This window comes from Pinus tabuliformis, chromosome J (assembly GCF_031772625.1).
Source record: "Pinus tabuliformis cultivar Carrire ecotype Pingquan chromosome J, CPIR1, whole genome shotgun sequence".
NCBI classification, from domain to species: Eukaryota; Viridiplantae; Streptophyta; class Pinopsida; order Pinales; family Pinaceae; genus Pinus; species Pinus tabuliformis.
The window spans coordinates 1,189,179,470-1,189,199,954 of NC_142295.1; the positions used below are offsets into that span (position 1 = coordinate 1,189,179,470).

The 20,485-nt window shown below is 39.6% G+C and overlaps 1 long non-coding RNA gene across 1 annotated transcript; it reads right to left on the reverse strand.

Annotated features, from left to right (window-relative positions):
• Nucleotides 1-19,183: 19,183 nt before the first annotated feature.
• LOC149231342 (uncharacterized) lies at nucleotides 19,184-19,965 on the reverse strand. The gene is made up of 3 exons (XR_016248422.1): nucleotides 19,767-19,965; nucleotides 19,492-19,616; nucleotides 19,184-19,240 (listed from the first exon to the last, which is right to left on the reverse strand). It is a non-coding gene; the product is annotated as an uncharacterized LOC149231342 (long non-coding RNA).
• Between the last annotated feature and the right edge of the window lie 520 nt (nucleotides 19,966-20,485).

Below are 20,485 nucleotides of genomic sequence, written 5' to 3' on the forward strand. Positions count from 1 at the left end.
GATCTGGAAAAAGACTTGTACAGTGGAAAAGACCAAGAATATATATAACGTATTCATATCCCCAAACCCAAACAATATATATGGAAAAGACCAAGAATATATATAACGTATTCATATCCCCAAACCCAAACAATATATATGACTGAGTGAATGTGGAAATTGAATCCAGAAAAACTCAGCTGAATGTGAATGTGGAAATTGAATCCAGGAAAACTCAGCTGAATTTAATTTGATGGTACATTCTAAAATCCAAACCATATATATAACTGATTGAATGTGGAGATTGAATCTAAATTTAATTTGATTGTACATTCTAAAATCTAAATAATATATATGACGGAGTGAATGTGGAGATTAAATCTAAAAATATTTAGCTGAATTTAATTTGGCTATATTTTTTTTTAAATATTTTGAAATTTTGATAAACAAACATAAAATCAAATAATTACTTTATTCATATCTATCAAACAACTAAATTTACTCTATTCATCAAATTTATAAAATATTCCAAAAATTTTCAATCCAATCCAAAAATAAACATGAAGAGAAAACCTTACCAAAAACAATAAATTTCTAAGTACAATGGCAAAAACTTCATCAAAACCATCTAAATGGCATAGGAAGTCCTTGGTATGGCTTGTGCAACAACCAAGTCAGAAAGTTTGTTAAATCATGAATCTGGTAGGTGAAGATAGTGGTTAAACATGAAGTGCGAAGAAGATTCATTGGCCCTAACACTCGACATAGCCTATAAAACGTGCTTAATCTATTTTGGAGTCCTAAAGTTTATACTCATAAAACCCAAAGCAATGAAGGCTGAGGCATTAAAATAATAACCTCAAATACTACACTACTGGTTGAAGATTTCCATGTAGCAGCCATATCCGAGCCGCAAAGGGGTGAGCTAGAACCCTGGTCACGATGTTAACCATTTATTACATGTCACATGGTAATGGTAATTTTGGTTTGACTGGTATATAAAACCATTTTAAGGAATGTATGGCCATCTGCAAATTAAATAATGAAACTAAATTGTGAATGGCCCACGACAAGGTAGAAACACTGTCATAGCACTTCAATTTATTTAACTTTTCCGATTTCAAATTTTTGATTGGCTATTTCAAATAGTTTGAGTAATGGCCTTTAACAGGTTTCTGGTCAGGAAGCGAGAAGAACAACACTTGCATAACTTGAAAATGAGTCAAACACGTTTTCGCAAAATGAAAATCAACTAGATAAGTATATTTATTCATTATCAGATATTTTATTGAGTAGTTTATCTATGTAGCATTTTCCGTTTCTCTTACTTACATAAAGACTCACAACCAAATTTCAAATGATGATAGTTTGGTGATCTGAAAGAAGCTCTAAATATGACGAGGATTAGCTACCATTCTGTGACGATGCTCATCTCATAATGAAGATAGGTTACAAGTCGTTTCATTTGATTCAACCTCTAATGAGTGCGTCTCCTATACATATATTAAAACCTCAAGGTTGTACAATCCTCTGTTTGGGATTAATATCTCTAAGAATATTGATGATAGTGTAGTGGTTCTAGCTAGGGTACTAGACTAGACTCTATATTTAATATCGACCGAGGTGCATAAGCTTAGAGGCGTGGTCTAAAATATATAGACATAAAGAATCTCTGGCCAAGTGAGTAGGATGTAGGATACAATGCTTCTTTAGGGAAGACCGGAATATGTAGCCTATCATTCACACACCTAGATTACCCTACTGATATGCTTGATTACAGTGCTTGTTATGAGATGCATCTATCAAATCAAACCATGAACCTAAGTACTGTGTATGACTGTAACAATGGTTTTAACCTCCTTACAGAGATATCACTCAGAAAACCCTTGTTTGGTAAACACACACAGCATGCAAAGATATTTACACTATCAAACTATATAAAGAAAGCATAAATGAACTGTGAAGCAAAACAGAGTTTATGATAATGTCTCTATGAATCACACACGGATCGAATCCCTTACAAGACTCCCTTCCAGATCCTAGCGCTGACCATTCAACATAACCATAAACCATTCATAAGCGCACACAATATACATGCAATGAAAATCAAAGGCTATTGAAATCAAAACTATGTAACTGCTATGCAAACCGTGAACTGTATAAATCGAAAGCTATGTAATCGTACTGTGATACAAACCATATGCGATATAAATCAAAAGCTATGTAAATACTGTGATGCAAACCATATGCGATATAAATCAAAAGCTATGTAAATACTGTGCGAACATGTGATAACTGGAATGTAACAAAACAAGTGAACAGTATACCAATCGAAGAACGCAGGGCCCGTCCGCGCCTAAGGGTATACTGGTTACAACTGATCAGCTATCAAATCAACGCAAGAAGGATACACACGGTCGTGACTGTAAATAGGTCTGTGTATTAACTTAAAACTCTGTTCTGAGAAATACGATTCAACAATTCAACAACTAAACTCTAAACATAACCCTGACTGTATTTACATATGCGTACGCACAGCCATGTCATCGATACAATGAATGTACATTCGGCTGTTGCCGCTTTTATCACATAAGCCTTTTCAAAATGTTTCCATGCCAAGTGTTTCAAAAAGAACAAAAAGACTAAAATGAAAATGGAACGATGATGTTTCTGCTTTTGTCTGTTAGAGTGCCCTGCTTTGACTTGAGTTGACCGCATACATAGGAGGCTCGATTTGGCTGGGAGAGAGGTGTTTTTCCATGCTTGGACATTCTGCTTTTCGCCCATGCCTTTCGTTCCAGCTCATCTGCTGCGCCACATGTCAAACGATAAGCTCATTACAGGATGTGGGTACTTCCTGTAACCAAGTCATCAAAAACTTCCAATTCTTGAACATAAAACCCCTAAATTAATTTCTATGCAATTTAATAACTATAAAACGATTAATAATCAATATTCAAGGATTTTGAGGGATATATGATGAAAATGTATGGATAAATGACATGTTTTTGGGAAGGAAAAAGGGTCTTGGGATGATACCAACATCTCTCCCTGACTTAAGGACTTAGCATGTCATCATGCTATCCCGGAAGTACTCCCCTTGAATTCTGTCCCTGCATGGATCTCTGCTGCCTTGAGCAAGGTATCTACATTCTTCTCCACCTGATGATCTTTTGGTCCCTTGAGCTCCTGCTTTAACTTTTTATATTTTTCTTTAAGAGCCTTCTTCTGATTGTACCACTTAGTGGCCTAGTTGGAAATCTCAGTTTGCTCAGTCTCCAACTCACTGATTCTTTCCTTTAGCTTTTCATTTGTTTTCTGTGTTTCTTTGCTTTGCGCCCTGAGCATTTCATTTTCCCTTTAATAACTTTTTCCAACATGTTAGCTTCCATGAGCTCTTCCTTCAATTCTTCAATTTGTTTTTCTAATTTCTTCTGTCTTTTGGTGGGAGGTGGTGAACATTTCTCCTGTTTGTTATGGCTCTCTACCTCTATGTCAACTTCTGGTGCTGGCAGTGAATGGTCACCACTCTCAACATCCATTTGTGCAGGTGCATGAGATTCAAACTAGTCTTCTTGCAGCTAAGTTTTTGGTGTCCTCCTTGTTCTTCGTGAGTAGGTGGTAAAAATTTTGTCTTTCTCAGCCCTCTTGGCATCCTTTTTTTGCATGTTCCTGATCTTTATGCTGCCCACAGGTAGAGGTGCTCTACTGTCTTTGGACACTGGAAGTTCCTCATCAATGTCCTTCATAAACCCTGAATCTTCTTGCACTTCCTCTTTTTCCTCCTCATCTCTGATTTGATTGACAGCTAAGAATTCTTTCCATGGATTCCCTCGCTTCTGCAACTCATGTTCAATGAGGATTTTAATTAGGCCAAAATGGTACAGGCTTTTGTCTTCATTCCTTTTTTGCTTCTGGATAGTTTTGGCCATCTTTGTTAAACTTTGCAGCAGAAAATATGGCACACTGATTACACATTGTTTCTTTAAATGGAGGAGTAGCTTGATGTGGTATAGATAAACAATACTATACCTACCTTCACAGGTTATGAACTTTTGAATAATATAAACCATTTCATCCCAAGGATGAACTAACTAGCTTCTTGGAACACCCTTCTTCTAGTTTACTGAAGAAACTCTAGATCTGGACATGAACTGTGTCCATGATTTCTCCTTGAATTGTTTGGTTTTAAAGTACTTCTCTCCCTCAGGACTGAGTCCAATTGCCTGAGCTATAGTATCCTCTGAGATTCTGAAGGAGAAGGTGCCTATTAGGGCCTTTTCTCCATTAAAGGTGAAGGCAAATTGTTTGGTGATTTCCTCATTACTCCCATGGAATTTTTCCAGAAAAGGTAACCACTGTGCTTCTCTAAGAATCTCAATGCAATCTTTATGGTATTGTGAGCTGTCAAATGTACTGGGTTCGACCCTATTAGTCATGGTGATGGCAGAGGGTTATGCCTCTAACCCTTCTCTGTCTATACTCTTTAAAATTTAAACACAAAAGTGTCAAGTCGGTTACCTGGTATATATATCGCTTCTTTCAGCCTTCAATATGGTGCTTGGCCGGTCGATATGACTGTGATGGGAGTTAGAAGTAGAATGGTGATGCTGTCCCCTTTCGGCGTTCACTGGTTTCACTGTGTAAACCGACCCCAAACGGTGATACTCTCCTCGGCGCTCCTTGCTTCAGATTTTCACTTTGTAACTCCACCGAATGATAATAATCTCCTCGCGTTCCTTGCTTTTGATTCTCCCCAACTCCACCCAAATGATAATAATCTCCTCGCGTTCCTTGCTTTTGATTCTCACCTTGGAAGTTGTGGGAATCGAGGGTGGAAAGGGTGATGAAATAACCCTGTACTCACTTCACCATATAATCATTCATTTAAAAACAGAGTGTTGTACGCTTGCATGCATGTTATCACAAGAACGCTGAGAGCGTACCCATAGTGCTGGGCTATAATGCTGGGTGGCGAAGTTATGATTCGGCTGTGTGTGGAGTCAAATATATATATAGGCCGCTTGGTATGATTTGACTGTATGGAGTAAAAATATATATATAGGCCGCTTCCACATCTATCTCATCCTTTCTATTAAAAATACACAGCTCACCACGTGCCCTTTTCAATGAGTATTCGGTCACATAGAGAATGTTGGTATGCCTGCAGGGATATGACAAGGTGGATGTGTTGGTAATGGGTGTTTGGGGTATGGATAGGTTAATGTAGGGGAATGATGAGAATTGGTGGGATAAGGGTGATAGATTGATGCATATGGGTATCCTTGAAATCAATTACAACAACTTATAGTCACCAAAGTTACATTAAAAACCAATCTAGGAAATTAAATGCTTAAGAACAGAAATACATTACTCCTTTGTTGATCATTTGACATGCTGAGTTGCTAATTCTTTTTGACTGTTCTTTTTGGCAGGTCCTCTGAGGGAGGTTGAATGCACAGGTCACAGGTCTTTTGAGAAATTTTTTTGAAGATATAACAGGTCCCTTTGAAAGATTTGAATGTACAGGTCCCTTAAGAAAACTGAAGGTGTTCATGCAGCTCTTTGTATTGTTACAGGTTCACTGAGCTTGCCATTTGCTGAAGTATTGGTGCCCAAATCCTTGTAGAAGCTTGGTGGAAGTCTGTTGAAGGAGCCTTAGGTGTCAAAAACTTTGTTTTAACAGGTCCCAACTGAATGTTTTAAACAGGTCCCATTACTGCTGGTTGGAATGTCTTGACAGGTGTCAATTGCTGAAACAGGTCCCTTCTGAAAATCTTAAACAGGTCCCATGACTGCTGGTGTTGGACTACTGGTGTTGGTAGCATAGATGTCTGAACAGAATAGGTCCCCCTGCAAAATATTTATAACCAGGTCCCTCTGAAATAAAATCATGACAGAACAGCTTATTTGTTAAAGTCTGGAATCACTGTTGGTAACAAGCTGCTGTTGGAAATTTACAGTGAAAAATAGAATAAGAAATCTGAAGAATGTACAAGGGAGAGATAAAAGTAACAGAACAGATGCCTCTCTCCCCGATTGAAAGGTTGACTTGTCCTCAAGTCATGATGCAACTGAGAAATGAAACAATAAACAAGAGAAAGAGAATTCATACCCGCCAAGAAATTGGTTTTCAGGTAGGAATTCGGGGTTAGATTGTGCCAGATACTGGTTTTCACATCTAACCCATTATTATTTTTTTTGAGTTTTTGTTTTTTTTTTTCTTTTTTTTCTTTTTTTTCTTTTTTTGATTTTGAAATTGAAAGGAAATGAAATTAAGGCAGTGATACTGCAGCTGAGGGCTGCAGTATCTCAACCTCTTCTTGCTGAGATAGTGTATGGAGAAAATCTTGCTTGCTGATGGGCTTGTTGTACAGCTTCAGGCGATGACCGTTGACTGTGAAGGAATGACCTTTGCCATCAATAGTTTGGAGTTTTACTGAACCATTGTCATAAGCCCGAACAATTTCATAGGGGCCCATCCAGTGGGTGGTGAACTTAGCTTTATGATCCTTGAATTTTGAATCAAAAAGCAGAGCCCAGTCACCTTCCTTGAAGTGCTTCTTCTTAATGTGTGAATCATGCCATTGCTTCCTGTGCTGTTGCATGAGGATGGTGGTTTGTTCTGCTTGCTGCTTCATCTCATCCAGCTGGTTCAACTGCTGGATTCTCTCTTTTTGTGCTTGATCCAAATCAATTAGTAAATCTGCAGCTAATTTAAAAGTGTGAATTTGGAATTCAATAGGAAGCATGACATCCTTACCATACACCAATTGGTATGGTGTAAATCCGATGGTATCTTTCCAAGTAATCCGGTAAGCCCAGAGTGCCTCTTTGAGCTTTTCCTCCCAGTTTTTTCGGTTCATTGCAACAGTTTTGGTAATGATCCCCTCCAAAATCTTGTTGGTTGATTCCACCTGCCCATTGGCCTGTGGATGGTAGGGGGTACTTTTCCTATGCTTTATTTGGTACTTGTCTGTGATGTCTTTCATGAGCTTGGAGGTGAATTGAGTACCTTGATCAGTGACAATTTCTCTAGGCACTCCATACCTCACAAAGATCTCCTCAAAAAGGAAATTGACTACTGTGTGTTCGGTTGCTCTTACCAGTGCTTTTGCTTCTGCCCACTTGGTGACATAATCAGTACATACTAGGATGTACTGCTTACCATTAGAGGTTGGGTTGATAGGTCCTATGAAGTCCAGAGCCCACTTATCAAATGGTTCCAAGTGAACTTGGGGCTGAAGGGGCATCTGATCGGTAGCTGTTGGTGTGCCCATTTTTTGGCAGCTGTCACAACTCTTTACATACTTCTTGGCATCCTTGAAAATGGATGGCCAATAGTATCCAAGAGTAAGAACTTTGAAGGTTGTCTGCTTCGCTGCAAAATTCCCACCACAAGGTTCATCATGGCAAGATTTTAAAATGTCAATTACCTCATCATTGCGTACACATCTCCTAATGATCATGTCAAAACCAGTGTAAAAGAGATCGCCATTAAGCCATGAATATCTAGCACTTTGTTTAATTAGTCTTTTCCTCTCCTTTGCAGTGAAATGTGGAGGTGTTCTACCTGTAGACAAGTAATTAGCTAAATCAACAAACCAAGGAGTTACTATGAAAATTTCAAATAAGTGCTCATCCGGAAAAGAATCCTCAACAGGAACAATCTCACCTGGATTTTGCAGTCTAGACAGGAAATCTGCCACCTGGTTTTCTTTGCCTGGTCTATCTAACACTGTGATGTTAAATTCCTGTAACAATAGTAACCATCTGGTAACTCTGCCACTAGTTATTGGTTTATTCATAAGATGTCGAATGGCAGAATGATCAGTATGTACAAAGACTTCATAACCAATTATGTAATGGCGGAATTTATTCACAGCATAAATGATGGCAAGTGTTTCCTTTTCTGTAACTGTATAGTTTAGCTCGGCAGGTGTGAGATTTTTATTAATGAAATAAATTGCATATGTACAAGATTCTTCTTTTTGGCCTAAGGATGCACCTATTGCAGTGTCAGATGCATCGGTAAAAATATGAAATGGTAAACTCCAATTAGGCCCTCTCAGGACTGGTGCGGTAGATAGTTTCTTTTTAAGTTGTTCAAATGCATGTTGGCAGTTCGCAGTCCAATTGAAAAGTACATCTTTGGCTAAAAGTTTAAACAAAGGTAAGGCTATCTTGCTAAAATGCTCAATGAATCTGTGGTAATAACTAGCATAACCAAGAAAACTTCTTACCTCTCTCTGATTCTGTGGAATAGGCAAATCGGCAATAATCTGGATCTTGGCTGGGTCAACCTGGATGCCTTGAAAAGAGATATAATGGCCCAACACTATCCCTTCATTTAACATCATGAAGCACTTTTCGTTGCTGAGGGACAGGTTAGCTTCAATACATCTTTTTAAAACTCTTTCTAGATTTTCTAATGCATGTTCAAAAGAATTGCCATATACTGAAAAATCATCCATATACACTTCAACACAATCATGAATCAAATCAGCAAAAATAGCTAACACAGCTCGCTGAAATGTAGCTAGAGCATTACAAAGTCCAAATGGCAAAACATTGTAGGCATAGGTACCCCAAGGACAGGTGAAGGTGGTTTTGTCCTGGTCTTCAGAGGCAATCCGGATCTGGTTGTAGCCACTGAAACCGTCAAGAAAGGAAAATGATGATTTGCCGGCTAGGGTGTCTAACACTTGATCAATGATTGGCAGTGGGAAGTCGTCTTTGAGCGTTGCTTTATTCAGCTGTCTGTAATCAACACAGATATGCCACTTGCCATTTTTCTTGGGCACAATAACCAATGGGGATAACCACTGACTGTCAGAAATAGGATATATAAAGTTGACTCTCAAAAGTTTTTGCAACTCTTCTTTGACAATGTCTTGGAGCATGGGGTTCATTCTTCGTTGTGGTTGCCTCACCGGTTTAATGGTGCTATCTATGTAGATGTGGTGAGTGCATGTGTCGGGGTGAATCCCATGCATGTCAGTGTAATCCCAAGCGAAGGCTTTTTGGTACTTCGTCAAGAGTCTAATCAATTTGTCTTGTTGAGATGAGTCTAGGTGGTTTCCGATGTTCAAAGTTTTCCCTGGACTGATCTCTATGACTTGACTCTGTGTATTGGTGATGGATTGAACTGGAAAGATGTCATGAAATGTAGATTGCAAGGAGTGGATAGTGCATGTTTCTTGAAAGTTTTGAGCCATAAGTACATCTGCAGCATTATATTGTTCATTTCTCAAATTTTCAGATACATCAGGTTGAGAAAGAAATAGTTCTACCAAATCATTATTGTCTTCGTGGAAATCACAGATTTGGTCAATGCTAAAAATAGATTGTACTTCCTCTTTGTCATTAAATTTATCATCAAGCCACAAGTTATGTGTTACTGCAGGTGATTGTGCCGATGGATAAAGGGTGAGTTGTTTCCTTTCGGTTCCTCTAGAGATAATCATGTTACCTGATCGGCATCCAATAAATGCATCAGCAGTCGCTAACCATGGTCTACCTAGAATGATAGGATGTCCTCCTAGATTGGATTTGGGTTGAAGGACTAGGAAATCCACTGGATACTCCCAAGAGTCCAGTGAGACAATGATATCTTCCAAAATCCCCTCAGGAATGACTTTCGACCTATCAGCTAGTTCAAGAACGATCGTGGTATGTTGCAAATTCATAAGCTGGAGTGTTCTAATGGTTTCAAGGGTCATGACATTGATTGCGGCTCCTAGATATATCAAAGTGTTTGGAATCCGTATGTTGTTAATGATGGTGGTCACTTTTGGAATGCCCGGATCAACATACTTCTCCATGGAGATGGTATTGGTCATAAGGCCTGCTAAATTTCCTAAAACATGAATGGTCTGAGGATCAATCCTCTTTCTAGCAGGTTTCTTGAGACACATGTCTTTGATGGCTTTGGTGTAGATAGGAATGTCCTTTATAGCTTGCAGCAAAGGGATTTTTATGTAGACATTTTTAAGTTCGTCCAAGACATCAAATTGTGGTGGAGGCAGTGGTGGTTTTACTTGAACCAAATGGTCCGGAAAAGGTGGTTGCAGTGATTGCATCTGTTTGTCCTTGGTTTCACTGCTTGATTTTGTTTGAGTTGTCATTTCATTTTCTTTTTCTAAGTTTTCTTCTTGCTGATCTGTTATTGGGGAATCCTTCTGAAGCACCCTACCAGACCTCAAATTAATGTTTTGCAAAGGCAGTGTGGAGTAGGAGGTTCCTTCCTCTACATTATAAGCTGGCCTCTCTGCTCTATTGTTCGGATTTGGGACAGTTTGAGCAGGTATTTGTGTGGGTCTGGGAGGTTGTGGGTTAGTTGGAAATTGAAGTTGTGGTACATTTATTTGTGGAGGAGCAGGTAAGGTCTGTTGAGAGGGTTGGGGCTGATAAACAACTTGCTGAGGGTGCTGCTGATATGGCTGTGAGTGTGATGGATATGGCTGTTGGTACTGCTGATAAGGCTGTGAATAAGGTGGGTATGATTGCGGATATGGATGGTAGGATTGGGAATACTGTTGAGACGGTCTCCATTGATTTTGTTGTTGGTTTCCATGCTGCCATGGCATAGGTATATTCCATGAGTTTTGTGCATACATCTGATCATTCATAGGAAATTGAATATTTTTATTAGGAAACATACCTTGGGGTGCTTGCCTTGGCTGCCATGGTCGCTTTGCACCCATGTAGTACACGTTCTCCATCTCTGTGCTGGCTGCCATGTTACAGTTCTGCAAAATTTTAACTTTAGGACAGTTAAACATGTCATGATGCTCAGTACAGAAAGCACATACTTGGATATTCTCTAGGGGGCAGTCTTTTAATGCATGTTTCTTGCGACACTTGGGGCAGAAAATAGCCATGATATTGTCTTCTTCCTCCTGTTTCTTTTTGGCTTTTAAGGTATCAATTTGGTTTCCTAGAGTGCTCAACAAATCTCTTTTGAACTCCTCTAAAAGATTACCAATTTCATCCCGGGTGACACTAGCAGAGGCAGTTTTTGTGACCCTAGATGACAAGGTTCTCTTTCCCATTTTGGCTTTACTTCTTGAATATTTTTCACACAGTTCAGCTATTTCTTCAAAGGGTAAGGCAGAGATGTCACCTTTGCCCATTAAGTTGAGATCATCCATGTATTCTTCCCGGATACCTTTCAAGAATATTGTGCGGACTAGATCAGGAGGCATTGTTCGGTGTTTTGATTTTTGCAAGTTATAGACAAACCGTTCTAGATATTCTTCTAAGGTTTCATCCTCCTGCTGACTCATTCTAAAGATGTCATCTTTAGAGTCCTTGGATCTGCAATAAGGCTGATATTTCCTCAGAAATATTCTCCTCATGCCATCCCAATCTACTATGGCATGCTCACCTAGCCCCATAAACCATTTCAAGGCTGCTGCCTTTAATGTGGCTGGAAACAATCTGAGTCTATGAGCATCATCCGTATAGCCATAAGTTCGACATACAATGTCAAATTCGAATAAGAGCGAGTCCGGATCCTCTGAAGCCATACCATATAAATTGGGTAGCACGGATGGGGGTATATTTTTCATTTTGATCTCCTCATCCTCCTATGGTTCTTGTATAGGGAATTTAAAAGTTGATTCCTCCTCCTCTTGATGGGGAACTGATCCAGATCCCTCCTCAGCCATTCTAATTGGTCTCTTGGTGTCTCTTGGTGGAAAAGAGAGAAAGGAAGATTGCTTGGTAATGGTACTACTTTTCCCTTGTGTAGAATATTTAGGAAAGTGTTGCTGCTGTGATTTATATGCAAATAGAGTTTCCCTCTCAGCAAGAGTAATGTGTTGTCCTGAATAAAAATTTTCTGCCAATGTTTGAATATCCTCCTCAGATGGTGTTGTATTCCCTGGAGAGTCTGCTCCTGATGATGATGGGTTAGTTTTGAGATGGTGGGGGGTTCTCACAAATCTCCCTTGATTGTCCCTAAGTCTAGGCATAAATGAACATGATTTCTAACTGTATTTTTGTTTGTTTTTGTGTGTTGAAATTTTTTCTTTTTGTTTGAATCCTTTACGTACGCCTCCCCGGCAACGGCGCCAAAATGTAGTGGTTCTAGCTAGGGTACTAGACTAGACTCTATATTTAATATCGATCGAGGTGCGTAAGCTTAGAGGCGTGGTCTAAAATATATAGACATAAAGAATCTCTGGCCAAGTGAGTAGGATGTAGGATACAATGCTTCTTTACGGAAGACCGGAATATGTAGCCTATCATTCACACACCTAGATTACCCTACTGATATGCTTGATTACAATGCTTGTTATGAGATGCATCTATCAAATCAAACCATGAACCTAAGTACTGTGTATGACTGTAACAATGGTTTTAACCTCCTTACAGAGATATCACTCAGAAAACCCTTGTTTAGTAAACACACACAGCATGCAAAGATATTTACACTATCAAACTATATAAAGAAAGCATAAATGAACTGTGAAGCAAAACAGAGTTGATGATAATGTCTCTATGAATCACACAGGGATCGAATCCCTTACAAGACTCCCTTCTAGATCCTAGCGCTGACCATTCAACATGACCATAAACCATTCATAAGCGCACACAATATACATGCAATGAAAATCAAAGGCTATTGAAATCAAAACTATGTAACTGCTATGCAAACCGTGAACTGTATAAATCGAAAGCTATGTAATCGTACTGTGATGCAAACCATATGCGATATAAATCAAAAGCTATGTAAATACTGTGATGCAAACCATATGCGATATAAATCAAAAGCTATGTAGGAATGAGAGGACGGAGCGGCATGGCTAGGGTTTGCCCGAACAGTGTTATGGTTGCCGTCGTATCGATCCCTAAGGCCGCCTCCAGGGCCGAAGGCGATCCAGTTTGTGGGAGAACGGAGAACGCTGCGGGTTGGCTGCCTCTAACGCGCCCGCCTACAGTGAAATGCACTGTCTACCGCAGTCAAAAACCGCAGAACTATTCAGATCTGCACGACTATGTATCGGTGGGGGTTGCAGTCAAGGCATTAGAATGGTCCGGCCCTCTCCAAATCTCTGAAGCAGCCCGGATCATGAGCGTATGTACCTGGAAAATGCCGGAAACTGTGGGTACAATAGTAAACCAACATCTGCATGCTGGGACAACGGAAATTAGGGCCGACCCGAAGGAGAGAGCTGCAAATACGCTCGAGACCAGTGATATTCAGTTTACCTTCGATTTGGGGCTCGGATCTCTTTTTGGGGGCGGAGATCTGGTAGAAATTGTTTCGATAAACACAGGATCTGTCAGCCTAGGGTCGATTTGGCTCACCCCTCCACGGTCTTTTCATGCAAGGAAAGACAAAGGGCTGCATGGGGCAGATCCGCCCATGTACTCTCATACATGGGCCAAAATCTATAGTTCCAGGCCGGATCTCTCGAATTTGAAGAGGCAGAACGAAGACATCAACCCTAGATCGGGCAGAGTTGCTGCAGATCTAGTCACCAGGCAGCAGCTCGAAGGCTTCAATCATAGATCGGGTCGAACTCATGCAGATCTTGTCATGCAAAAGGAAAAACGAGCAAAATCAGGGCCAGATCTGGAATTTTGCCTACAACCAGAGCAGGTAAAAACTTTTTGTTTTCAGATTCTGATTAAACCCCCACAGGGGAAAACTCGTTTAGTATGGGTCCATGCAGGAAGCACTTCTCTGCAGTTGAAACAACAAATCTGGGCAGAAATGGGATATCTCGTGCAGATCCAACACCTGGTCAGTGGTAGGCGGTCACTCCGGGACTGTAGATCGATGGAAAGCTATGAGATTGGGCCATGATCCATTATTACTTTAAACTTCAGATTGAGAGGAGGGGCTCCACCTCAAGGACAGCAAAACGGAGACAAGGGGAAAAAAACTGCGTCCTACAAAAACATTCTTCAGGGCAGCAGAGACGCAGGGCCATCTTCAGATCCAAGTAGAAACGTACCCAGGCCATACATTGTAGATCAGGCAGAACAAACCCCAGCTTTAAATCTAGATTCTACAGGGATTGACGATTTCGTCAAATCCTATGAAACACAAGCTCTAATCTACCGATTTAACAGCTATTGGCCCAAACCCTTGGATCTATTCCATTGGATTTTTACCAGATGGACCATGGAATGTGAGATTCACCTATGTTCTAAGGGGTTTTTTATCATAAAATTTACATCCCAGGAAGTCAGAGATACAGTCATCAGTACAGGGCCATGGTTCTGGGGAACTTCGGGGCTGTTTATGACCCCATGGTTCCCGGATTTTGATCTGAACAAGATGACTGTAACCAAAATGCCAGTCTGGGTCAGACTATACAATCTTCCTTTGCACTTCTGGAACGACCGAGTCTTGGAAGGCATTGGAAACAGTATAGGGAAATACATTAAAATAGATCTGGAAAGGATTGATGACATGATTTATACTTCGCACGTATTTGTGTGGAAGTAGATTTAAGTAAAGGGCTGCCGGATAGTATAAGGCTGATCTACAAACAACAAAACTGGCAGCAAGTACTAGATTATGAAAACACGGCCTTCAGATGCAGGCTATGTAGGCAGACTGGACACCTACAAAGCACATGCCCAGAAGCAAAGAAAACCAACAAGAAGCAGAAAGGGAAGCAGAACAAAGGATGGCAATTCTCACCTCCAGATTCTGAGGAAGAAGAGTCAGAAGCAGAGGAGGAAGTGACCCCTGCAGAGAAGACTGAGATACCACAAGAAATGGAGAATCAGAAGGGAACTAGTCCGCATGACAAGACAGAGATGACAAGGGTGGATCCAAGTATGGGAGGCATCAAACGTCATCACCACTCTGATACTTCAGACTCAGACAAAGAAACCATCCCACAGAATGCAGAAACACAGATAGTCATAGCTTCGATCGAACCCTCTCAAGGAGAGTGGCGTAAGGTCGAAAAGAAAAAGGGGAGAAAAACTTGAAGCACAAATCTCATTTGCAGCTGGAATTTTTGTTTTTTTTTTTTCTCTCTCTCTTTCCTCTCCTCTCATTTTCTCTTTTTTCTTTTGCACGTTAGCCTCCTAACGTTGCGGGGGGTGCGAAAGCACTCGAGCCTTAGTGGCATATGCTAGTGTAACTTTCATTATTTTTTTAATAAAAGTTACTGCTTTTTCTTTTGGAAAAAAATAAATCAAAAGCTATGTAAATACTGTGCGAACATGTGATAACTGGAATGTAACAAAACAAGTGAACAGTATACCAATTGAAGAACGCAGGGCCTGTCCGCGCCTAAGGGTATACTAGTTACAACTGATCAGCTATCAAATCAACGCAAGAAGGATACACACGGTCGTGACTGTAAATAGGTCTGTGTATTAACTTAAAACTCTGTTCTGAGAAATACGATTCAACAATTCAACAACTAAACTCTAAACATAACCCTGACTGTATTTACATATGCGTACGCACAGCCATGTCATCGATACAATGAATGTACATTCGGCTGTTGCCGCTTTTATCACATAAGCCTTTTCAAAATGTTTCCATGCCAAGTGTTTCAAAAAGAACAAAAAGACTAAAATGAAAATGGAACGATGTTGTTTCTGCTTTTGTCTGTCAGAGTGCCCTGCTTTGACTTGAGTTGACCGCATACATAGGAGGCTCGATTTGGCTGGGAGAGAGGTGTTTGTCCATGCTTGGACATTCTGCTTTTGCCCATGCCTTTCGTTCCAGCTCATCTGCTGTGCCACATGTCAAACGATAAGCTCATTACAGGATGTGGGTACTTCCTGTAACCAAGTCATCAAAAACTTCCAATTCTTGAACATAAAACCCCTAAATTAATTTCTATGCAATTTAATAACTATAAAACGATTAATAATCAATATTCAAGGATTTTGAGGGATATATGATGAAAATGTATGGATAAATGACATGTTTTTGGGAAGGAAAAAGGGTCTTGGGTTGATACCAACAGATAGTATATTACTATCATCTTTCTTATTTATTGTTGGATTATTTTTTTTAAAATGGGCCTTATTAGTCCCTGTCATCTGGCAATGGCCAGGGACTATAGTAATCGGTTATGCCCATCTTAGCATTAATTCAGCTGTTTGTTAATTCGACTAATCGCGCTATAACCAAAGTTTCTCGAGGAATACCGATTCGCTCTCCAAAGTTTTTCAATATGGATTTATTTTTCTTCTTATTTGGCCTCTTCCCGAGGCGGAAGAGGTAAGACTATATGTTAATTTGGTTTTAGACTGTTCATTTTTTTAAATGTTTTAGCCTACGTAACTAATGTTAACATTAGTTTGAGACATCATTAGTATCATTAGTTCATTAGTTTGCGCATTTGCTGGCAGGTAGTTACAAGTGTGTACAAAGATTAGTTACAAGTGTGTATGCATGTGTTACAGGTGGATGATGCAGAACTAACAAAGGCTTCAGTATAAGCCACAAAGAAATAAGCAACGGAGCCAGTATCTCCACCACCCAGATTCATATCCTCTCCTCCAGGTTCAGATCCAGATCGAGAGGCACCGATAGATCTAATTTCTTCGGTTGATTGTACAGTCGAAGAAGCAGTTGAAAGCACCAAATTCTGACCTTTGTGCGAAGTTCACCGTTTGGCTGTACTCCTCTGGGCTGTTGGAGGAATTACTGTTCGAGGAATTGAGGCCACCAGCGCGTCTACTGCCCTGCATTATGAAAGCATACATGTTGAAAGTTAAAGCATACATGTTGAAAGTTAAACAGGTAAATCCATCCGACACCTAATGGCGCGCTACCAAGAGCGGATCGAATCTATCACGATCTCCACTAATTAGTTCCACTACAGAAGCATAATCTTATCAACATCCCAATCCATCCATTCCGATCCGAAACTAGGATTAATTTATTATTATTTATAAATAAAGAGAACCTATGGAATCACGCATGGGGATGATATTATTTCATTATGGAATTGCTCATGCATTTCGTAATAGATGCGCGTTATTGCTTTATGGCGAATAATTACTATAGTTTCAGATATCTTGATTCATTCTTCTTCTGTTTCTGCTCCTCCCAATGATTCATCCCCTATTGGGTCCCATTTTTTCCCTCCTTTATGGTCGAATAAAAAGAAGTGCTCAATCCTTTAGGAGAACTAAAAGTAATCATCTTTCTTCGTATCTCTACCATTTATAATGCGTAACGCCCAAACCATTGTGACAGAGATACATAAAAAGAGCTGATTAATCTAGTGCAATTTGATCCTAGATAGATATAGAATAGGTAGATATAAAGTGATTAAGTATATAACATAATTTCACGATTCACTCGAAATCAATTTTCCATTGCAATGTGAAATAGATTCCATTCTTTTCCTATCCTATAACCTCATTGTGAATAGAAAGGTAGATCGGGACAATGTATGCCAAAGGGAATTCAAATAAAAAAAAGGGAAGAGAAAAAGAGCGTCCATCGTCTAATGGATAGGACAGAGGTCTTCTAAACCTTCGGTATAGGTTCAAATCCTATTGGACGTAATACTCTTCAATTGTTCTAAATTGTTGTGCAATGTATTGGAATAAATTCTTTAGTTCTTTTTATTGTTCTGAATAATTCCACCAAATGATCAAATATTCATTTTTTACCCCACCATTCATTTTGTTACACATGAACTCTTCCATCTTGGAGAGATGGCTGAGCGGACCAAAGCGGCGGATTGCTAATCCGTAGTACGGATCATCCGTACCGAGGGTTCGAATCCCTCTCTCTCCGTTCGTCCACTATTGATCCTGAAAACGAATAACCCCGAATCTTTCTACGGAACGGAAAAGGCCCATTAACCTAGAGACTTCCTATTTTGACCTTTTTTTTCATTGCATAGCACAAAATGATAAAGTTATCATTTTGACTGAGCATTTGAACTCAGTATTTTATTTTTTTCCCGCAGTGCACTAAAGCATTATTGTTTATGGAACAGTAATAGCTCCACTCTTTAGTAGAAAAATGATATTTTTTCATCAAAAAATATTTGACTTAGTCCATAAATTGCAAAGGTATCGTTCATGAACGAATGGAAGGATTAGAATATCTCATTTCTTTCCTCTTTTTTTATCAATATAAATGGGACCAATCCCTACATTGTGTATTGGTACATACAAACGATAAAATATCTTTGCCTCTCCCTACTATTATGTATGAAAAAAATTGTTTCAAACCTGTTCCATCATTAGCAATGTCCAAGTGAATAGATGTTCACTTTCGAGATGATCCGGGTCTAGCTCGATAACATGATCTCTTCCAATCCAATGTGAGAAAGTTACATACTGTCTACTTTTTCCGATAAAGGGGTGTTTGCATGGGTTTGCCTTGGTATCGCGTTCATACCGTCGTATTGAATGATCCTGGACGGTTAATTTCTGTACATATAATGCATACAGCTCTAGTTGCTGGTTGGGCTGGTTCAATGACTCTGTACGAATTAGCAGTGTTTGATCCATCTGATCCTGTTCTTGATCCAATGTGGAGACAAGGTATGTTCGTTATACCTTTTATGACTCTTTTGGGAATAAAGGATTCATGGAGTGGATGGAACATCACCGGAGAAACTATAATTAATCCCGGTATTTGGAGTTATGAAGGTGTGGCCGGGGCACATATCATGTTTTCTGGCCTGTGCTTTCTGGCAGCTATCTGGCATTGGGTATATTGGGATCTGGACATATTCTGTGATGAACGTACGGGAAAACGTTGTTTAGATTTGCCAAAAGTATTTGGAATTCATTTATTCCATTTGTGAGAAAGGTTTTCCTCTCAAATTATTCCATTGATATTCCTTTGCTACATAGAATTCAATTTTCAGAAAAAAAAAAAATCTTATTATGCAGTTCTACTGTAGTGCAAAGAGCCTGTCATAGAGATCAATATCAAGAATTAATTATCCGACGGGCTGAAGTAATTAATTGATTAATTTGGTATAAACCTAAAAAATGCTACATAGAATTCAATTTTCAGAAAAATCTTATTATGCAGTCTTAATAGAATTCAATTTTCAGAAAAATCTTATTATGCAGTCTTATGTATTGTGCAGTCATGAGACTTGCAGAGCAGGAAAACTCGATTTAGTCCTTGCAGAGCAGGGAAATTCGATTGGGTTCTTGCTTACTTTTGTACTGGTATGAAAATTTGGAGGGTTGTGGTTCAAAGAAATGGCAGAAAGTTGTAAAAGTTTTCCTATTCATAAGCAGGGGCTTTGAAGTCAAATCTTGGGAGCTGATCATTTTTTCGAGCCTGCACAGATAAAATGTAGAGACTCCCCAAGTTTGTTTGATTAGTTTTTCTACCTGTTATGCTTCCGCTGTTCTTGGTTTTTGATATGAAGGAAGAAGCCTATAGAATATCAGAATCTAATATTTTCAAATACACAAAAAGGAATTACACCCACAACGATACCTTCTGCACATTTTATGACCAAAGACTTCACTGGAAAACCATACAAGCTCTGAAAAATTCAGTGACCATTTTGGATCGACAGGTATTACCCATTCATTATTCTCTGTCGGTACTGTTGGAACCCTTCCTCCCCTCATCATCTTCTTTACAGCAGAGGTCACGGGTTCGAGTTTGGACGCGAACGGCTCATGACCGAAGACTAGCCATCCCAGGCCTGCACAGTTAAAGCAGAGGTCACGGGTTCGAGTTTGGACGCGAAGGGCTCATGACCGAAGACTAGCCATCCCAGGTCTGCACAGTTAATGAATTAACTTGTAAAAAAAACTCATATGTTGAACCGGGGAATGGGTTTATTATAAGTTACCTGCAACACTGAGTGTAGAGACGAAAGCGGTGGTGATGGTCCTCCTGGGGATGCGAGGCGGCCATGAAAACTTCACCCTGCCCAACTGATTCTTGAAGCTGACTGCTTCCCTCATATTTAAACGATCGCGATCATGAACTCATTTGCAGACTCTTCCCTCAAATCTCACATAATTTGTTGGCAGCTATGGCTGTGGATCAGGTCGAATAGCTCTTGCATGTTGGGAATGGGATATAGAAGATGGTAGCGGTGAGGTGGTGTGCTGCCACATGGTTGAACACGTGTAGGTTGGTGAGACACTTAACGTTTTAAATATTGGAACAAGTGGAAAAATGCATCCTTCTAATAACTTAAAGTTGAACCTTACAACACACAAAAAAAAAAGATTGGACAAAAAGAGGACATGGGAAACGAAGTCTCTGTATATGTGATAGGACCATGTGCAAATAGACTGTTACAGAGTCGCTTTTCCTTGTGTCAACACCCTCGTTGTCAGAGTTGATTTCTATAAAGTTATTGTCTGACAGAACGGAAATTTTGTTGGCTTTTGACATCATATGCTTAAATGGGACTAGGATTTCATACTAAAAAGTTTACCCTCCTCTCATTTGAGTCGAAAATGGATGATAGTTGGATCCAGTTTCAACGAATGCTAGGCATCCTTGCAAATTCTCTTCATGTGCATTTTCGCTTTGAAAGCACACACACAGATTAATAAA